The following is a 23,442-nucleotide window of genomic DNA, read 5'->3' as shown; positions in this document are numbered from 1 at the left end:
GCCTGCACTCACTGGTCTCTAGGAGGTGAGCATTGATATATCTTTGTGGACATGGCCTTCTGTTTCATTTCCATTGGATATTCTCCTGGAAGGAATGCCTAGGGAATCCTGGGCCTGTGCTGGAGGTTCTCTAAGTGGCAAAGTCAGTAAGGGAGTCTCAAAAATATAATTAATAGTGTTTTCTTCACATTATTATCTCAGGGTTACTTTTGCCCAATAATGTGTAAAAGCAAAAATTATGATTTTTATCCTTTATGTTATTTTAATTAGGTCATTATAAAAACCTTTTATTTTCCTGAAATTTATTTCCATGACAATCATTGAATTTTTGTTTCCTTCTCTGTTCATCTTGTTGCCTGTTTTTAGAGGCAAAATCTTAAAAAAAAAGTGCTACAAAAATAATAACAGATGACAGCAATTTATTTAAAATGCAATTAGGTTTCTTAAATAAGTAAAAAATTTCAGTAAACTTACTTAATATTACTTGTCTGATTATTTTACATCTTATCCTACATCTTAAAAAATTTTAGCTAGGTATGCAATTCAAAAATTGACAGATTTTTTAAATAGGCAACTTAAAAACATTTTATTGGATATGTTGGGTAACATAATACTCAAATACTTTATATTAGAAATCAACACACTTGATGATATTCATAGTATCTATGAAAGTGACATTATGAACATGCTTTTATAGTTGCAAAAAATTTAGGTGAAAAAAATTTATTCTGGTCTTCAGTAGTAAAACTTAAAGATTACAGGAATGAGATTAAATTTACTGACTAAATTACCCACAAGAACTGAAACAGATTCATTTACTTGTTCTTTATCTTTCAGTATCTGATAACAAAGAGATTTTATGACATTCAGAATGGGCTTCAGTATAGAAATAAGGCCAAACAGCTATTGTAAAATAATCATTAAAATATACAGAACAAACCTATCATGTATATGATTTTTAAAAATCACCCAATGCATACTCCAAAAAATGCCAATCTTACTGGGTTTTACTACTGGCAGAAGCCAGGTTGCCTTAGGACTTTATGCAACATAACCACTCTTTATGTATCACCCAATTGCCCAAAATCCACCCAGAACTGAAGGCTGATCCTGCCAGTTCCTAAGAAGACAGCCTTGACACACACACAATTTTCATTTAGGCTTGTTTCCCACTTCTACCTTCCAGTAATGTCTGCCAGAACTACCCAGGACCCCAGGGCAGAAATAAAATCTCCTTAGGTATAACAAAAGTTGAGTTTTGTTCTTCCATATCACACACCTTTTCTATCCTCAGAGACAATAAGTTGAGGATGTGCTGTGTCAACATCCAGAATCAAGGTTGGGTGTGGTGGCTCACACCTGTAATCCCAGCAATTTGGGAGGCTGAGGTGGGAGGATCATGAGGTTAGGAGATCCAGACCATCCTGGCTAACATAGTGAAACCCTGTCTCTACTAAAAATACAAAAAATTAGCTGGGCATGGTGACAAGCCCCTGTAGTCCCAGCTACTTGGGAGGATGAGGCAGGAGAATTGCTTGAACCCAGGAAGAGGAGGTTGCAGTGAGCTGAGATCACACCACTGCACTCCAGCCTGGGTGGCAGAGGGAGTCTCCATCTCAAAAAAAAAAAAAAAAAAAAAAGATCTAGAATCAAATCTACTTGAAATGGCTTGATAATTCCGTCTGAGCCAGAATAGAGAGGAGGAAGACTAAAACCATATTTCATTAATCTAAATGAAAATAGTTCAGGGCATTTTAGGCTTTGATGCCTGTGGTGCATACTCTTCACATGTGCCAGCAATTCCAGGTTTGACTGAATAGACTTGCCTTCTACCTACCTCAGTAGATGTTTAAATGTAGAAACATAATCTGAAAATTTTACAAGGTTTGCACTTAGTTTTGGAAAAAGGTCCATCTCCTTGTTTCAATTATGAGAGTTAATTGTGCAGCATAGGTACAATTATGCTCTCTTCATATGCAGAATTAATGCCATTTCTTTATTATAGATATTTTCAATTTTTCACCTGACACCACAGGCTAATTTTAAAAAGAATATTTATTTCTAATTATGTAGCTTCTATTACATAGCCAGTATTGTCTCTGTTTACTTCATGTTTATGCCAAAAAGACCTCATGACTTATTAAATGTTCAACTGTTTACTTGAATAAATTGGCCCAATAAATTTAATAAACTAAATTATGTCGATTTTATAAAGTAAAATGAATAACAACTAAACAAAAATTGGATTAAATAGCATTCTTTAATGGAAACAAAATATAAAATATACTAAATAGAGAACATACAATACACACACTGTTAAATTACTCGCATGTGAAACTTATTTTGTGCATACCATTAAATTTTATCAAAGTCACTATCATAATCTCTGAGGGGATTATACAAAGAATTTTTTGTTTATTTGTTTGAGAAGGAGTTTTACTCTTATTGCCCAGGCTGGAGTGCAATGGTGCGATCCTGGCTCACAGCAACCTCTGTCTCCCAGGTTCAAGTGATTCTCCTGCCTCAGCCTTCCAAGTAACTGGGATTACAGGTGCCCACCACCACACCCAGCTAATTTTTGTATTTTTAGTAGAGATTATATGTCTACAGAGAGCAACAGGCAAACAGACAAACAACAACAACAAAAAAGGAGAATTTGCATAAGATGATTCTAAGCCAGGAGCAATAACATTTTAGATAAATGAGTTTAATACAAAGCAGAGAAAATAGATTTGCTTTCAAAATCTTTGAACTTTCTGGTTTGCTGGCAAGTTATCAACACTTGTAAAATTATCTATTTCATTCTAATATTTTTTTCTTCTCAAAGTAAGTACACAACCATAAACAAATATGATTATTCTTTATAATCATATTTAGGTTACACACCTAAAGTTTATTTTAGAGTGATATATCTGTATATTTAAATGCATGTAAATCAAAACTAAAGGTCTGTATGTGTTTAGCAGACCAGAGAAGTCATATGTTTAACAGAAAAAAGTAGGATATTTTGTAAATAGTTGTTCAGAATTCAGAAACAAATAGCTCCATTATACTCATATAATCTTCATTACCACCATCATAATAACCTGGAGTTACAAGAAAAACAAAAATGTAAGTTGTAGGAGCCATATTTACCAAATTATTTTAAGATAAAGATCACTGACAAAGGAATCACTAGGGATGTTACTCCACTGTCACCCAATAGTGTATTGTTACCATCTGTTACCTACAACCTTGGGTAAGATGGGATAAGTTAATATCAGTGGCAAGGTACACATTCAAAGTAAAATAGCCTTAACAGAATAACAACAATTTTGGTTTATTAAAACAAGTTTAGTCCACACATTGTCAATAAAAAGGCATTTTGAAATTCACTGTATTTTAATTGCCTTAATTTGCAAATGGTAAAGCAATTTCCTTCTAAAATTCAAATCATTTCTCTTACCATGCAGAATATTATCCTGATCACTTACCACTCTCCTATCATCCTGTCACTTATGATACTGTTGTAAACCAACCACTAAGTGGCCTTTCCACTTAGAATATCTCCATGTATCTTAGATTTCAGTTTTCTTAATCTTCTGTGGGAAAGTATATAAATCTGTCCATCTAATATAGAAGAACCTCCCATAAATCTGGTGCAGTAACCATTGACCATGTTCTTTCACATAAATTCTAGAAATGAATACATAGCATCAAATGTAAGTGTTAAATTATATCAATATTTGCTTTTGAAATATATTAAATTCTTTTAATATGAAAAAGTAGGTTCCTTTTAGAGAGAAGTGATCAAGTTTGCTGACTAGAAGCAGCTAGACTGTGCAGCTCTCCTGTAGAGGAATGCAAGGTATGCATAAATACAGCACATTCAACAGAAACATCCAGGTACTTGCATTGGGACTAATCAAAGAAACAACTTAAGTTTTGGAGAATGGAGTAAAGCAAGGCAAGACAATGGGCCACCTGAGAACAACATGGAGCCAAGGGAACCTCCCCACCCAGTAAAGCAGTGAGTGCAGGTGTGACCCTGGGAACTCACGATTCTCCTACTGATCTTTGCAACTCTCAGGTGAGGAGATACCCTCATGAACCCACTTCACCAAGGCCTTCAGTTGAACACACAGAGCTACATGGAGTCTTAGCAGAGCAGCCACTAAGGCCTGTGCAGAGATTCAAGAGCCTTAGATACTCTGGCTTTCCAGGCTTCCCAGAAAAAGTAGCTGCAACTCCAGCAAAACAGGAGGTTACTCCCCTGTACCCATAGGAAAGAGGCGGGATTCAGGGGACTGAACAGTGATGGTCCGTAGGACCCACTTCCACAGTGCCTCACAGGGTAAGGCCTGCTGGCTTAGAATTCCAGCCAATCATTGGCAGCAGCACTGCACCTCCCTGGGATGGAGCTACCAAAAAGAGGAGTGGCCCACCATCTTTGCTGCTTGGGCAACTTAGGCATTCCAGCCTTCAGGCTTTGAAGAGCTCAAGCTGACTAGGGCAGAAAGGATCTCCTAGCACAGTACAGATGTTCTAAAAAGACATGGCCAGACTGTCTGTTAAAGCCTTTCCCCAAACTTGTTTCTCCTCACTAGAAAGTACTTCCCAACCAGGGTGACCAGCTACCACCACTGGTGCTCTTTGGTTGATGGAATTTTGAAACCTCTTTGTGATATAGTTCTTAGAGCAAAGAGTGAGCTGCCATTTTTGCTGTTTATATGACTTAGCTGTTTCAGGCTTTGGAGAATCCAAAAAAACTGGCAGTGGAAGTGGTACCTCTACACAGCACAGCTGTCCTACAGAAATGTGGCTAGACTGCTTTCTTAAGTGGGTTTCCAATTATGTTCTCCTCACTGGGTAAGACCTTTCAACAAGGGTTTCCAGCTACTTCCTAAAGGGGCTTCTGGGTTGGAAACAGGTCTATACCTCTGTGGGATGGAGCTCCCAGAGAAAAGGGCATGCTGCCATTGCTGCTGTTTTGCAGCATTCACCGGTGATCACTTTAGGTACTGGAAAATCTGAGGTGACTAGAAACTGCAGTGGAGACCAGCATACTGCAGCAGACCTTCAGAAAAGTGGCCAGACTGTTATGTGAGTGCCTGCTCGCATATATTCTCACTGGGCAGTTTCTCCATGCCTGGGCCACTAGCTAATCATTGCCAGAGGTATTGAGCCAGCAGCAACTTAGCAACTCCCTGGACAGAGCCTCTAGGGGCAACTGAAAATACTTCTGCCACTGCCTCTGCAGTAGAACTGTCCTTGCTACTCTCAGACTAATGATAAATCAAAAACCCTAAGTGCCTTTTTCACACCTAAAACAAGCTGCAGTTTACCCAATAGAGGAGGCCAGTCCATCCTCCATGGGTCCCACAAACTACCCATTGCTCCTCCCTAGACAGTGAACCCATAACTTGGCCGAAACCATGGATCCTCCATCCTGGGCTGACTGCACTGAGGGATTGCAGACCTACATCTCTCTGAGATGCAGTCCCCAGAAAATGAGCAAAGAGGTGGGGCAGCAAGCCAGCTCATGTGGTGCCCAGAGGGTTTGGCATGAGAGCATCTGTAATAAAGTGTTGTCAGTGATGGTCATTTTCCTAGACTCAACTTTCTCCAATAAGAGACTTTAGCCCTAGGGGAACAGTTGGACTTAATTTCTGCAGGATGGTCTTGCAAATCATAAGAACCTTGTCCAACTTAGCACTCCTTGGTCTGCTGGCCTCTCCCAGGGACCTACTCTGGCTACAGACACTTACAGGGCAGTCTCAGGTACACTGGGAGCCCATACCATAGCATCTGCACTGGTGGGCCATGCCTGACTCCTGAGGAGCTCCAGCAAGGCAGTCCCTATGACTGCACCAGCCCACATTTTTCTTCCCCATACTGCAGTTTCCCCTGAGATGAAGGCAAATCCCCATATTACTTTGCGGGCACATGTCTGCAAAGGCAGGTTTGGCTTTGCTTGCCCCACCAGCAAATGGGAATGCAGTATGCCCTAGCCACCCCCAGCAACTGGCATTGTAAATGAAGCTTTGGTGGGCAGATGGGCAGAAAGCCCCACCCCTGACTTTGTGCTAACACTGTGTGGAGAACAGGGTATCTTCCCACACCCTCCACAATCACTCCTTCTTGGAGGGGCACAAAGAAGGCATCAGAATCCTTGCTGCCCAGCATTCTGCTACAAGCCAACACCATCTTTAGTGCAACAGCACATACAGTCTCCAGCAGGTACCCCCTAGTCCACTCCCAGCTGCTTTGCTCCTGCCACTGAGGTGAATGTCCAAAGACAGGCAGAAACTCCATATCCACTAGCACTCTGCTGCCACTGTGGGACCTTAGTCCCACAGAGTGGTGGACTCCAAATATCATGGAGCCAGAGAAGACAGTTGGGGCTCAATACAAGTCCCCCAGAGTATGCAGCCTCTGAGTTTTGAGCTGAGCATTGCCCCCACCACCACCACCAAAAAACAAAACTCCCAGGAACAAAGCCTGTTGGCTGCAAACACCTTATACCACAATCAAATACTCAAGACCATCAAATAGGACCAAAAATACCAAAACCCCATTCAAAGGTCAGCAACCTCAAAGATGTGCCCACAAAGATGAGACAAAGTCAGTGCAAAGATATTGAAAACACAAAAAGCCAGAGTGACTTATTTCATCCAAATGACCAAATTACATTTTCAGCAAGGCCTAAGTTGACAGAAGTAGAATTCAGAATATGGATAGAAATAACTTCATTGAGCTACAAAAGTAAGTTGCAACCCAATTCAAGGAAGGGAAAAAATTTCAGGAACAGACAGAAAAAAACAGCCAATCTGGAGAAAAATGTGGCCAACCTGATACAGCTGAAAAACACAATACAAAAACTGCATAATATAATCACAAGCATTAACAGCAGAATAGGCCATGCAGAGGAAAGAATCTCAGAGCTTCAAGACTCGCTTTCTGAAATAAGACTGACAAGAAGAGTGAAAAAAGAATAAAGAGGAATGAACAAAACCTCTAAGAAATATGGGATTATGTAAGAAACCAAATCTACAATTAAAGAGAATGCCTGAAAGTAATAAGGAGAATGAAAACAACTTGAAATACATATTTTGGGATATTGTCCATGAGAATTTCCCTGACTCAGATAGAGAGGCCAACATTCAAATGCAGGAAATGTGGAGAACCCCAGTAAGATAACCCATGAGAAGGTCATCCCCAAGACATATAATCACTAGATTCTCCAAGGTCAAAATGAAAGAAAAAATGTGTTAAAGGCAGCTAGAGAGAAAAGCCAGGTAACCTCCAAAAAAAGCCTATCAGACAAACAACAAACCTTTCATCTGAAATCCTACAAGTCAAAAGAGATTAGGGGCCAATATTCAACATCCTTAAAAGAAGAGTTCCAATCTGAAATTTCATATTCAACCAAAGTAAGCTTCAGAAGTAAAAAAATAAATATGATCCAGTTCAGATCAGCAAATGCAGAGGTAATCTGTTGCCACAAGACCTGCCTTACAAGAGCTTCTGAAGAAAGCACTAAAAAAAGAAAAAGACTATTACCAGTCACTACAAAAACACACTAAAGTACGTAAATTTCTGACACTATAAAGCAACAACGTAAACAAATGTCCAAAATAGCCAGCTAAGATCATAGTGACAGAATCAAATCCACATATATGAATACTAACCTTAAATGTAAATGGGCTAAGTGCCCCAATTAAAAAACAGAGTGGCAAGCTGAGTAAAGAATGAATATCTAATGGTATGCTGTAATTGAGACACCTATCACAAATAAGCTCAAAATAAAGGGAAAAAGGAAAATCCACCAAGCAAATAGAAAACAGAAAAAAGCAGGGGTTGCAATCCTAGTTTCTGGCAAAACAGACTTTAAATCAATATAGATTTAAAAAAAGACAAAGAAGGGCATTACATAATAGTAAAGTGCTATATATGTGCCCAACACAAAAGCACCCAGATTATAAAGCAAGTTCTTAGAGACCTTCCAAGATGTTAAGTTAAATGTTCTCAACAGTCATTACCTTTATACTGCTTTTGTTCAGTATTAAGTCTCTGATGTTGAACACAATATAAGGACTTGTTAAAGGCTCTTCTACATTTTTAACACTTGTGGAGCTTCTCTCTAGTATGAATTCTCTTATCTCTAATGAGGTGTGAGAATGAGATCAATGCTTAGCCACATTCTTCACATTTATAGGGTTTACTCTCCAGTGTGAATTATCTTATGATTAGCAAGGTCTGAGAAGCACTTAAAGGTTTTCCCATATTCTTCACATTTGTAAGGTCTCTCTTCCACATGAATTCTCTTCTGGTTAATAAGGGTTGAGGAGCGGGCAAAACTTTGCCATATTCTGCACAGATGTGGGGTTTCTCTCCAGTATGAATTCTCTTATGTTTACTAAGGGCTGAGAACCACATAAAAGCTTTTCCACATTCATTACATTTGTAGGGTTTCTCTCCAGTATGAATTATCTTATGTTTAGTAAGGTCTGAGAACCACCTATAGGCTTTGTTACATTCTTCACATATGTAGGGTTTCTCTCCAGTATGAATTCTCTTATATTAAGGTCTGAGAAAAACTTAAAGGCTTTACCACATACTTCCGATTTGTTCAGTCTGTCTTCAGTATGATTTTTCTTGTGCTGAATAAGGGTTGAGGAGCAGGTAAAGGTTTTGAAACATTCTTCACATTTGTAGGGTTTCTCTCCACTATGAATTTTCTTATGATCAGTAACTTTTGAGAACTTTTTAAGGCTTTGCCACATTCTTCACATTTGTAGCATCAGTCTGCAGTATGAATTCTCCTCTGTAGAGTAAAATCTGAGAACAACCTACAGTTTTTGCCACATTCTTTACATTTGTAGCATTTCTCTCTGCTAAAAATTTTCTTATGTTCAGTAAAGGTTGAGCATAACTCAAAAGCTTTGTCACATGTATTACATTGACAGGTTTTGCTATGGGTAGTTGACAAACATTGATGAAGGCCATTGTAACTGCTTTTCTACCCCTTGCAATTAGCAACACTTTGGTAGTCTTTCTTTAAATAAACTATTAAGGTCACAGCTTCCATATTTTATCAGAATCACTTTTTGAAATGAATCTTTTATGTTGTGCTCTGGCAATATCTCTGCAGTAAAATGAAAAGAGCCAGCTGAATTTTCAAAAAAGAACAACAAGATTTATTCCTCATTAGACTCAGGTGAATACACTTTACAAATATATAATTATACAAAGCACACTAACAAGGTGACAATAAAATACCACAGGCTCTAATTCCTTTATAAACTTATTAACTTAACAGAAATATACTGACCAAAATGCCTTTGTGAGAAGTCTAAGAACCAGCTAAGCATTTGCAGCACTCCAAGTGAGCAAAATACCAAGAACCACATAGAAGTGTAACAAGGGTATTTCGTATTTACCCACAACAGCCATTCTTCATCCTATGATGACTTTAAATATAGACTCTCAACTCCTGTCTTCCCCCTCCAAAAATAAATAAAATAGTGGCACCTGTGTCCACGCTTCTGGCTTTTTGAGACCTTAACAAAGACTAATTTCTATATTCTATGACAATATTGAAAGAAAAGGTGGTATACTTTGACAGTTTTGGACTGTTAGAAGAGAAGAAACACTTCAGTATCATAGACAGACAATGGGTATAGCAACTGACTACAGGATTTCAATAAGAAACATGGGGAATGGCTGGGAGTGGTGACTCATGCCTGTAATCCCAACAGTTTGGGAGGCTGAGATAGGTGGATCACCTGAGGTCAGAAGTTCAAGATCAGCCAGGTCAACATGGTGAAACCCCGTCTCTACAGAAAATACAAAAATTAGCCAGGCGTGGTGGCAGGCACCTGTAATCCCAGCTGTGTGGGAGGCTGAGGCAGGAGAATTGCTTGAACCTGGGAGTTGGAGGTTGCAGTGATCCAAGATCACATCATTGCACTCCAGCCTGGGCAACAAGAGTGAAACTCCAAATCAAAAAAAAAAAAAAAAAAAAAGGAGGAAAAAAAGAAAAGAAAAAACATGGGGAACATTTTTTAACTAAAAGACACACAAGCCCAGAGAAAACATCCATACAACAGGCTTGAAAGACTCCAAGAATCTCTACCCTAAAAAATTGGTATCATATTTCCCCAGACAAAAGCCACTTAATAAGGATTTTGACATGTGGCTTTATATTACACAAACTGCAACCTAAGATTACAACATATACAAAATATCAAGATAATATGGCTCAAACATAAAAATGAATATCCAGAAATCAATTATAAAAAAGGGAGATGTAAAAAGTACCTGAGACAATTTGAATTAATGTCTAGATCTATTTCTTAAAAGAAAAAATAAATTAACCTAAAAAGTCAAAATTACCACCTCAATGATGCTCAATGAATACAATGGAAATCAATAAAATAAAATAAAATAAAAAATGAAAACAACAAAAAGATAAAAAGCACAAAAAGAAATAAATATTGTGGAGTAGAAGTACAAAAAATGACTAATATGCACTTCTACATTAGTAAAAAATATAAGAAAATCAAGAAGCTCAGCAAATTTCAACTAAGATTAACACAAAGAGATTTCTAACAAGACACAACATAAGCAATGTTTTGAAAGTCACAGAAAAGAAGATAATCTGGAATGCAGGAAGAAAAAAGAGATGTGTTATTTATATGCATGCTTCTGCAAGATTACCAGTAAATTTATGAACATAAATCTTTTGGGCAAGATTGGAGGAGGATGACATAGTTAAAACACTGGAAAAAAAAGTCTAAGCAAGAATACTATATCCAGCAAAAGTGTCCTTGAAAACAAAAAATAAAAAAACCTAACTATATCATGATCTATATCAAGATCTATCTATGTCATGGGTTCAAGAGACTCACTTCAGAACTAATAAAAAAATAGACTGAAAATGGCAGGATGAAAAATGCATTCCATGCAGGTGTTAAACAAATGAGAGGAGTACAGGCAACAACTTATGAAGTTGAAAACTGTTATATTTCATATGATTTACTTTAAGTCAAAATTCAAAGAGACAAACTAGGACATTCAATTACAGTAAAAGGATTCATTCACTGAGAACCTATAAATATATGAACATTTTCCCAAAGACATAAAGCAAACATTGACAGAATTGAAGCAAAAATAGACAGCAATATAATAAAAAAAGGATATATCAATATCCCACTGTCAGTAATAAATAAAGCAAGACAGACTATCAATAAGGGAATGAAAAACTTTAATGTACTATACAATAATTACACCTAACAAACGTATACAGACAAGAGAATACACATTCTTTTCCACAGCCCATGAATCATTTTCCTAGATGGAACACCTGTGACACCACAAAAGAAGACTTACTTAACAATTTTTTTAATTGAAATTTTACAGACAATTATTTATAGTGCAAGTGGAATGAAACTAGAAATCAGTGGCAGAAGAAAAGCTGAAAAATTAAAAAAATATAAAAATTAACACAGTTTTTTTTTTTTTTTTTTTTTGAGATGAGTATCACTCTGTCGCTAGACAGATTGTTAAGTCTTCTTTTGTGGTGTCACAGGTGTTCCATCTAGGAAAATGTTTTGTGGGCTGTTGAAAAGAATGTGTATTCAGATTCTCTTGTCTGTATACATTTGTTAGGTGTAATTATTGTATAGTGCATTCAAATTTTTCGTTCCCTTATTGATTGGAGAGCAGTGGGGAAATCTTGGCTCACTGCAAACTCTAACTGCCAGTTTCAAGCAATTCCCCTGCCTCAGTCTCCCGAGTAGCTGGGACTACAGGCACGCACCACCATGGCCAGCTAATTTTTTGTATTTTAGTAGAGACGGGGTTTCGCCATGTTTACCAGGATGGTCTCGATCTCCTGACCTTGCCATGTGCCCTCAGCCTCCCAAAGTGCTGGGATTACAGGCGTGAGCCACCGCGCCCGGCCGAGCATGCTCTTTTTCAAGGTTTGGAAGATATAATATGGCGAAGATGTCCACGTTGCTTAAAGTGACCCACACATTCAACACATCCCTTTTCAATTTTAAATTATACTTTTCCAAAAATAGAAAAAAAAAACCCGCAAAATTACCTAAGATCTCAGAGGACCATGAAAAGCCTGACAATCTTTAAAAAGAAGAAAAGTATTGGAAGCATTACGCTTAATAATTTCCAAACACAAAACAAGCCTACAGTAATCAAAGCACTTTGGTGCCAGTATAAAGGTAGAACATCAAAGTAATCAAAGTAATGAAACAGAATGCAGCACAGATACAAACTCTTGAATACAGAGGAGAGACATACCACCTAGGTTTTTTATTCAGCCGTTTGTCACAATTCCTTGGGTAAGCAGGACCCAGGCAGGAAAAGAGAGTTACATTACCTAGATGCTAGACTCAGCGATATTTCAAAATGTTCTCTGGGAGCAGGGCACAGGCTGGAGAGACACATCACCTAGCTTGCAGGCCCAGAGATATGTGATAATATCCCCTGTTGACAGGGCCCAGGCAGAAGTGTCACATTATTATGATTCTGACCCGGAGATATATAAGATTGCACCCATGGAAAGAAATTTGAGCCAAAATTCTCAACATCTGGGTACTATACCCAGTGATATGACACAATCTCATTATCTTTGAGGGTGACACCTCTAACTTTTAACTGAGTGTGTATATTAGAGTCACAATCTCACGTCTGTGCTAGGCCAATGTATGACATTGTCTTCAACATCCAAGAACTTTATAAAACCTGCATGAGAGTTGCAAACCTCTCTGAGGCCTACGTGCTGGTATGGACTCACAATCTTACATATTGCCCTAAACCCAGGTTTGATAGTCAAGATCTCTCCTACAGGCAGGGTTAAGGAGAAGACCCATTATTCCTGTGGGCTGGGTCCAGAAATGAGTCACCATCCCACCTGTGTCCAGATCCACATATAAAATTCACAATTTTAACTTTGTGCTGTATTCCCTTGTTAGACTCAGGACCTCAGCAGTGGGCATTATAAATGTGGGATGGTGACAACTTTTAATTTCACTTGGGTGTGTAACTGAGTGTCCCAATCTGAACTTTTTGCTGGGCCCTGTTATGAATCTCTCTACCACAAAAGAGTTTATAAGCTTTTGTGTTGTAAGCTTCCATGAGCTTGGTATGAATATACAACCCAACATCTTAAATATTGCCCTAAGCGTAACAAAAAGAGGCAAAATACTTCCTATTGGCTGAATCCCAACATAAGTTTGATCATCATGCCTGTGAACTGAAGCAAGGTATGTATCATAATTCCACTTGTGGGCAAAAACTAGGCAGGAAGGTAACATCACTTAGATGCTGTGCCAGGCAATGTGTCACAATGCCTTTGCTGGGCTGGGTATAGAAAATTGGGTCACATTATCTGGGTGCTGGACCCAGCAATATGACACCATCCCATATGTGGAAAAAACCCAGCCAACTTATGAGAGCCAAAACACCTACATAATGGGCCCAAGATATGTCAAAATACCTTTGCCGGCTCCAGCACAGGCAGAAGAGTCACATCACAAGGGTGCTGGGCCCAGAAATATGCAATATGCCATAATTTCCTCTTCATGCAGAACCCAGGCAGAAGAATAACATCATCTGGGTGCTGGGCTGTGCAATAGGTCAAAATTCTTTTTGTGGGCATGGTTCAGGAAAAAGAAGAGAGTCACCTATCCTGAGTGCTGGGCTCAGCAATATGTCAAAATCCTCCTATGGTGAAGGCCCAGGCAGAAAAAGAGAGTCACATCACATAGGTTATGGGCTCAGAGATATGTCCCAAGGTCCCCAGTAGGCAGGGCTCAGGCAGACAAGGAGAGTCATATCGCCTAGGTGCTTCCCTAGAAATATGTCACAATGTAGCATGTGGGCAGAAACCAGGCAGAATAGCCACATCACCTGGGTGCTGGGTCCTGAGATATGTCACAAGGCTCTCTTAGGACAGCACTCAGGCAAGAGAGTTACATCACCTAGATGCATGTTCTCTGAGTATTCCACAGTGCTCCATATGGGTAGGGTCCATGAAGGACATCACTTCACTTCAGTGACAGACCCAGAGATATGTCACAATGTCCTCTATGAAGCATAGCCCTGGCAAAAGAGTACCATCACCTGTGTGCCTGGCCTAGAAGTATGTCACTCCCCAGGTTAGCGGGGCCCAAGCAGGAGCGCCACATCACCTAGGTGATAGGCCCAGAGATATGTCACAATGCCTTCCACTGGGCATGGCTCTGGCAAAAGAGTACATTCACCTGTGTAGCTGGCCTTGCAATATGTCACTATCCTTCCTTTGTGCAGGGCCCATTCCAGAGAGGAGAGTTACATCATGTATGAGGTGGACACAGAAATATGTCACAATAATTTTGGTGGGCATGTCCCAGGCAAGAATGTAACATCACCTGGATGCCAGATCCAGTGATATGTCACAATGCTTACTGAGAGAAGGGCCCAGGCAGGAGAGTCACATCACCTCAAGGTTGGCCTATGTAGACATCACAACCTTATATATGGGTTGGAACAAGTCTGGAGAGTCAAATTACACAGGTGCTTGGAAAACATTTATATCACAATCACACTGTCAGAAAATTCCAAAGATGAGATTTACAATACCACACATATCCTGTTTTCATGTGTGACAGTTCGCTTCATCCATGTGAGATGATGACAGTCCTTACTGTCAGCTGGGTGTGCATGGAAGACTCACAGTTTCACCTGTGTGCTGAGCCCTGCTTTGACTCTGTCTGTACAATTCAAAGACCTTGTAAAATACATGTCAGTGTTGTAATCTTTTGTGACCTTTGTACAAGAAGGTGATCCAGGACATCATGCGTGTCCCTGAATTTAGTTATAAGACTCAAAATATCCTCTATTGGCTGAGTCCACATATAGGAGGCATTATCATTCCTGTGAGCCACGCCTAGGTATATGTTATGATTTCATCTGTAGTTATGAAGTAGACAGAACAGCCACATCACCTAAATGCTGGGCCAGAAATATTTCAATATTCTCTTTGTAGGCAAGGTCCTGTCAGAAATGTCACATAACTTGTGCACTAGGTCCAGCTCTGTGGCACAATGTCCCTTGTCGGCAGTGTCCAGGCAGAAGAGAAGAGTCATATCACCTAAATGATGGGTGCAAACATTTGTCACAATGCCTGCTGTTGCCAGGGCTCAGGCATGAAAGTCATATCATTTGGATCAGCAAACTATCACAAGGACAAAAAACCAAACACCGCATGTTCTCACTCATAGGTGGGAATTGAACAATGAGAACACACGGACACAGGAAGGGGAACATCACACACCGGGGCCTGTTGTGGGGTGGGAGGAGGTGGGCGGGATAGCATTAGGAGATATACCTAATGTTAAATGAAGAGTTAATGGGTGCAGCGCACCAACATGGCACATGTACACATATGTAACAAACCTGCATGTTGTGCACATGTACCCTAAAACTTAAAGTATAAATAAAAAAAAATGCTACAATTACCAAAGGAAGCAGGAGAGTGTCCCGGCAGGAGAGAAGAGTCATGGAACCTAGATGATGAGTCCAGAAATATGTTACAATCCCCTCTGAGGACATTGTTAAGATAGTGCAGTCAAATCACAAAGGTGCTTGGCCAAGGTATTTGTCACAGTCTGATTTGTGGGCTATACCTAGGCAGAATTATTAAATCACTCAGGAGCGGGACAAAGGTATATGTCACAATTAAACTTGTGGAAAAGTTTAAGAGTCACCCTCCTGCACATGTCCTGGCTCCAGGCGTATGAGTTGTTATTAGGCTTTTGTTATGGTCTCAGGTATATGGCACAATATCACCTGTGGCCAGAGAGAAGGCAAGAAAGTCTCATCACCTATGTGGGTGTGGGTCCAGTGAGATGTCACAATCCACCTTGTGGGCAGGACCCTGGCAGAAGTGTCACATCACTTGGATGCTGATTTCAGTGGTATATTAAAACCCCTTCTGTGGGCAGGACTTTGGCAAGAGAGGAGAGTCTTCACCTAGGCAATTGCCCTAGGTATATGTCACAGTGTCTGTTCTGTGCAGTACCAAAGCTGGCGAGTGACCTCACCTTGATGCTGGGCCCAGCATTATGTCACAATCTCCCTTTGGTCAGAGCCCAGGCAAAAGTGAGGAAACATTACCTATGTGCTGAGCCAAGTGATATATTACAATGCTTCTTGTTGGCAGAACCCAAAAAGGAGAATCACATAATCTGAGTTGTTTTATTAGACCTATTAAAAGACAGAGATGTCAGGTTGCTATAAAGATAAAACTGTAGCTATTTATTATTTACCAAAAGACAAACCTGAAGAAGTGTTAAAAAATAAAGGGATATTTAAAAAATCTGCCAAATACTAACATAATGATTATATAGCAATTTTCCTGTCATACAAGTCAGTAAAAAATTTTCCTGGTAAAATTTCCAGGAAATAAAAAATGATTATTAATATTGATAAAAGGAACAATCTACTAAGAACACATAACAGCATCAAAACTTTATGAATATGAGGTATGTTCAAACATATAAAGCAGGCTGGGCAAAGTGGCTCTCACTTGTAATCACAACACTTTGGGAAGCCAAGGAAGAAGGGTTGTCTGAGTCCAGGAGTTGGAGACTAGCCCAGGAAACATAGCAAGACCTCATCTCTACCAAAGAGAATTTTTAAAATTGTATATATTTACACATACATATATAAACACATATATATATATAAATATATATATATACATATATACACATATTTATAAATATATTTTTACTGGTAATTGTGAAGAATGCTACAATGAATGTAGGGATGCAGGTATCTCTTCAATGTACTGATTTCATTAAAAAAAAAATATATACATACACCCAGAAGTGAGATTGCTGGATCATATAGTAGTTCTGTTTTTAAATTTTTGAGGAATCTCCATATTGTTTTTCCTAACAGTTGTTCTAATTTACATTCCCACCAATAGTGTGCAAAGTTTCCCTTTTCTCCACATACTTGCAACACTTGTATTTTGTCTTTTTGGTGATAGCTATTCTAAGAAGTGTGTATATATATATATGCCAATCAAAATATTTTAAAGTATTAAAAATACACAAATAATTGCTATGAAAAATGTCACACTTTTTCAGTCAAAAGGTAACCAAGAGTAAGAGGAATTAAATAACATAAGAATTTTTATAAAATAGACATATAGAGAATTAAGACAAATAGACATATGCAATCAAGAATCTTCATCCCTGATGAACCACAAAAATCCTCAAAAAAATACATAACGCCAAATTCCACGGCACATTAAAGGAATCATATACCATGATTACATAGTATTTACTTCTGGGTTGCAAAGATGGTTTAACATATACAAATCAATTGATGTGCTTTAATAAAATGAAAGATAAAAATCATGTGATTATTTAAATAGATGCTGAAAAAGCATTTGACAGATTCAACATTCATTTATGATTAAAACTCTCAACAAATAACTACAGAAAGAATATACCGATATTCTTTTTGTTATGTTTCTCAACACGATAAAGGCCACACATGACAAGCTTACAGTTAACATTATACTCCACAGTAAAAAGTTGAAAGCTTTCCCTCTAAGATTAGTAACAAAGCAAGGATCTCTACTCTTACCACTTCTATTCAATATAGTACTGGAGGTCCTAGCCAAAGCAATTAGGTAAGAAAAAGAAATAAAAAGCATCCAAATTGAAAAGAAAGCAGTAAAATTATCCCTCTTTGCTGATGACATGACCTTATACATAGAAAACTGTAAAGATTTGACCAAAAAACTCTTGGAACTGATAAATTCCATAAAGTTGTATAATACAAGATCAGCTATAAAATGAACAGCATTTCTGTACACTAACCACAAACTATCCAAAAAAGAAATCAATAAAATTCTACATAATAGCATTTTAAAAATACAAAAAATATTTAGAAATAAATTTGACCAGGGAGTTTCTACATTGTTTTCTACCTTGAAAACTATAAAATATTGATGAAATAAATTGAAAAGAATAAATGGAAAAATATCTTATTTTCATGGATTGGAAGAATTAATATCATAAAAATGCCTATACTACTCAAAGTGACCTACAGATTTAATGAAATTCCTATTAAAAATTCCAATGATGTTTTTACAGAAATTTTTTTTAAATCTAAAATTTGTATGGCACCACAAAAATCCTGAATAACCAAAGCAATCTTGAGCCAAAACAACAAAACTGAAGGCATCACACCACCTGACTTCAAAATATACTACAAAGGTATAATAATCAAAACAGCACAGTACTGGCATAAAAACAAATATATAGACCAATCGAAGAGAATAGTGGGCCCAAAAAGAAATTCACACATTTACAGTCAAATGACCTTCAACAAAGGCAGCCAGAACACACAATGGGGAATGGACAGGCTCTTCAATAAGTGGTTTTGGGAAAACTGAATATACACATCCAAAAGAATGAAATTAGACTGATTTCTTGCACCCTATGTAAAACTCAACTGAAAATAGATTACATACTTAATTGTAAGGCCCAAAACTATAAAACTACTAAAAGAAAACATAGGGAAAAGCTTCTTTACATTGGTCTGGGAAATTACTTTTTGGATATGACCCCCACAGCTCAGGCAACAAAAGCAAAACTGGGCAAATGGGATTGTATCAAACTAAAAAGTTTCTGGACAGCAAAGAAAATAAAAGTGAAGAGACAGCCTACAAAAAGGGAGAAAATGTTTGCAAATCATACATCTGATAAGGGGTTAATATTCAAAATTATAAGGAACTCAAACAACTTTATATCAAGAAAATGAATAACCCAATTTTAAAATGGGCAACAGATGAGAACAGACATTTCTTAAAAGAAAACATATGAATGGACAACGGGCATATGAAAAAATCCTTAATATCCCTAATCATTAGGGAAATGCAAATAAAAACCACAGTGAACTATTACCTCACACTTCTTAGAATGGCTATTATCAAAAAGACAAAATACAACAAATGTTGCAAGGATGTGGAGAAAATGGAAAACTTTGTACACCATTGGTGGGAATGTAGATTAGTATAACTATTATGGAAAGCAGCATGGATATTCCTCAAAAAAATAAAAACACAACTACTATATGATCCAGCAATCCCACTTCTGGGTATATAAATTTTAAAAAATGAAATCAGTACGTTGAAGAGATACCTGCATTCCTATGTTCATTGCAGCATTCTTCACAATTACCAAGATATGGAATCAAATTAAAAATCCATTGACAGATAAATGGATAAAGAAAATGCAGCACGTGCATATATATAAAGAAAATGCTGCATTTTCTTCATCCATTTATCTGACAATGGATGCTTATGTGTGTACACACACACACAACGGAACACTGTTCAATCTTTTCAAATAAGGAAATCTGTTCATTTGTAATGACATGGATAAACCTGGAAGATATTATGCTAAGTAAAATAAGCCAGCCACAGACAAATACTACATGATCTCACTTATGTTTGGAGTTCAAAAAGTCAAGCTCTGCAGTGAGCTGAGATCGCACCACTGTACTCCAGCCTGGGTGACAGAGCAAGGCTCCATCTCAAAAAAAAAAAAAAAAAGTCAAGCTCATAGATGCAGAGAGTAGAATGGTGGTTGCCAGAGGCTGGGGGAAGGGAAGAGGAATGTGGAGATGTTGGTCAAAGGGTAAAAAAGTTTCAGTTAGACAGGATGAATAAGTTCTGAAACATTGAGCTTGCACAGCGTGTGGCTACAGTTAATAATAACGTATTGCATATTAAAAATTGCCAAAAATATAGATCTTAAATTTTCTCATCACACACAAACAAAAGTTTGTGAGGTGAGAGATATATGTTAATTATTGATTTCATGATTTTGCAAGGTATGCATATATCAAAACGTCAAGTTGTACACCATAAATATATCCAATCTTTATTTGTCAATTATACTCTATAAAACTGAGGGGAAAGAATCTTTACCAAATAGACATACTTTAAAATATATATAGAATTTTCTGATATTTGAACAATAGGACAAAAAATGAAAGAAATAATTTTAAAGAGAAAAACTTTGGAAAGCTATTAAAAAATAAGAGACAAGGTAAAATTGACAATGACAAAAAATAGCTATACATACATGGGAGTTGGAAAAATGTTTAAGATGCTGCTATACAAAATTCTACACCAATGAATGTGTGAAAGTATAATTTTTGGTTATTAGAAAGTACTATTATTCAAAATTAGAGTATTAAAATAGCCCAATGACAATGAAAGTATTTATAGCTGTACTCATTAACTACACCTCCTAACTTACACTGACATCTAAAATGCAGTAGCCCAGTCCATTTAATAGATAATTCCAACTAAAACTCTAAGAATTAAGGCAATGAACATTTTCCATTTTTAATAACTATTTCAGAAATCAGAAAATAAGTGCAAGTTAACTCCCCAACACATTTAATGAGGTCAGTCTAAACCTAAAAGAAACTATTCAACCCATTTAGGAAGACTAGCCTAACCCTGATATAAAACCAAAGGAAGGACTCTAGAACAGAAAACAGTAGGCCATACCCCATTGTGACCATAGAAACAAATAATACACATAACAAATCTATGCACATGCTATTATATATGCTATGTAAACAATGTATAACATATAATGATTATATAATATGTATATGTACATATTACTTACATGTAATATGTTATAAAATATTACACACATACACATATAAAAAGATTAAATAAGGCTTTCCCAGAAATGAAACATTAGAAAGCTTATCATTGTAATGTACCTGGATAACATATTAAAGGTGAAGGTGGGTCTCAAAGCTCTTTCCCAGCTGTCTTTTGGAGATATTGACAAGCTGATCCTAAAATTTTTGTAAAAAGCCAACTGATTCAAAATAGCCAAAACAATTTTGAAAAAGAACAAACTTGGAGGACTCATACTTACCAATGTCAAAACTTACTACAAAGCTGCAATAACCAAGACTGTGCAGATCTGGTATAAGGTTAATCATATAGATTGTTGCAAATGAACTGAGAATCAGTAATAAAACTGCATCTTCATGGTTGACTGACTTTTTGCAAGTGTGCTCAAGCAATCAATGGGGGAAAGAATAGTCTTCTTTTTTTAATGGTACTGGGATAGCTACAGATATCCACATGTGAAGGAATGATGGAGGATTCCTTCCTCACACCATATACAAAAATTAACTCCAATGGATTGCAGACCTTTAGGGTGACCTAAAACTATAAAACACAGGGGTAAATCTTTGCAGCTTGGGTTAGGAAAGCCTCCATAGATATGACACCAAAAGCCAAAATTAGATAAATTTTTCTAAACTTCACCAAAAGTTAAAAACTTTTCTGTCAAAGGTCACTATCAAGAAGGTGAAAAGATAACCCATAGAATAGGAGAAAGTATTTGAAAATCACATATCTGATAAGGGACAACTATGGGCAAATATCTAAATAGGCATTTCTCCAAAGAATGACCAATACGCACCTGAAAAGTTATTCAACATCATTAACCCTTGGGGAAAGGTAAACCAAACTCACAATGAGACACCAGTTCACCCACACTAGGGTGGCTATAATAAAAAAGACAGAAAATAACAAGTGTTGGTAAAAATGTAGAGAAATCCACACCTTCATAACTATACTAAAAACCAATAATTGTACACTGACATGTCAATGGCATGCCTAAGAAAAGTTTCAGTAGAAGATGTGCACAAGCCAGTGCAGAGTATGATTATCAGTACACAAGGCAAAACCAATTAGGCAGCAATCCAGTGCTACATAATCTTGCAGTGGGGCTATGAGAAGTCAGTTCCCCCATCCTACTTGGGATCATGCAGCACTCAGTGGGCATGACTGGGGCCTGGAATGTCTGAACATCAGTCTGCTAAGGACCTCCAGGTCTGTCTCAAGAAGCAGCTATTTACAGTGCTGCTATGTGTTGTATGTGTAGGGCTGTGTACAATCAGTGTGATTCAGTCATTCACTTAATTTGTGTGTTAATTTATTGATTCTATTCACTCATATAACATGCTATTAGGACATTTCTTTTATGTGATAATCGTTGTACTAAGCATTAATTACCCAAAGAAAACAAATCTCAGTTTTTTTGCCAGAGAACCACTCGTTATTTTCTATTATAGTGAATAAAGGTAAGGAATCAAGCATTTATCCCACCTTTAGTAAATAAGCTGTCAAAAGTTTCTCTATATGGAAGTATTCCAGCTAACAAATGAAGAAAACATGTTAGAATTAGAACATCATTATTTCACAGCCTTTATAAACTAACAGATCTAGGCAATAATCATCAATCAATACTAACATCACAAATGAGAAATAAACCAGTTATATGCGTTTCTTAATGGAATTACACAACATTATATGTGAACTCTTGCCAAAAATGTTCAAGCTTGATCAGGTTTCTAGATCTAACTACCAATTTAGAGGAAATATAAAACTCAGAGGCACATAATAAATGACTCCATGGGAAAGACAATGGAAATTCTAAAGAAAAATACCCAGCTCCTCAACAAATACATTTAAAGATTAAAGAAAAGGAAAGGAAATGGAAGAGTAATTTAGAGATGAAAAGAGATTTAAGAGACATATCAACCAATTGCAATACATGGACATTCTTTTAATCCTATATTAAAAAATACAAATGAGGTATGAGTTAATCAGAGAACTTTGAACACTGGACATTTGATGACAATAAGGAATTATTGTTAGCATTTAGATGTGATAATGGTATACAGTTATGGTTAAACAATATATGAGTTGCAGTCATTGATCTTAAGAAGCTCACAGAAAGTGGGGGGAATATGCAGGTTGAAAAATGATTAAAATACAATTCGATAAGGCTATGCCAGTGATAAGTGAAAAGTATTATGGGAGCACAGAGACAAGTACCACCTAGGAGGCTGAAGGAATAATTCTTGTATAAGAGAGATATGAATCTTAAAGGATGAGAAGTTTGGCAGGGAAATTAGGCAGGAAGTGAGCCCCAAACCAAGAGAATAATATGAACAGAGACAAAGAGGTGTAAAAAATGGGATGTGTTCCAAGGTGTGCAAATATTTGAGCATTGTTACAGCACAGAGAAAGTGGTGAGACATGAGGTTAGAGAGACAGGCTTGCATGAGATCTTACCAGATCTTTCTTGATTCTGTGTTAAGGCCAATGTAGTACCTGTTTGATGTTTAAGTTTTTTTCAGAGATAGAGAAATGTAATTTAAGAGTTATATCAGGTTTCTCTTTCTAGAGATGAAGAATTCACTGTACTTTGAGCTTCTAATATAGGTTACAAAGTTTTATTCAGTGTGATGTGGTTTGTCATCATTAAGATCCCTGCTAAAATTCTGCTATCTTTTAAACCCAGGAACAGAACATTCAGGAGAACT

The 23,442-nt window shown here is 37.3% G+C and overlaps 1 pseudogene; it reads right to left on the bottom strand.

Moving 5' to 3' along the window:
- Positions 1–826: 826 nt before the first annotated feature.
- Positions 827–1,914, bottom strand: LOC107976299 (tripartite motif-containing protein 60-like; annotated as a pseudogene).
- Between the last annotated feature and the right edge of the window lie 21,528 nt (positions 1,915–23,442).

Source organism: Pan troglodytes, chromosome 7, assembly GCF_028858775.2.
Source record: "Pan troglodytes isolate AG18354 chromosome 7, NHGRI_mPanTro3-v2.0_pri, whole genome shotgun sequence".
Taxonomy (NCBI): Eukaryota; Metazoa; Chordata; class Mammalia; order Primates; family Hominidae; genus Pan; species Pan troglodytes.
The sequence above is the reverse complement of the archived record's forward strand: the minus strand, read 5'-3'. Positions and strand labels throughout refer to the sequence as shown.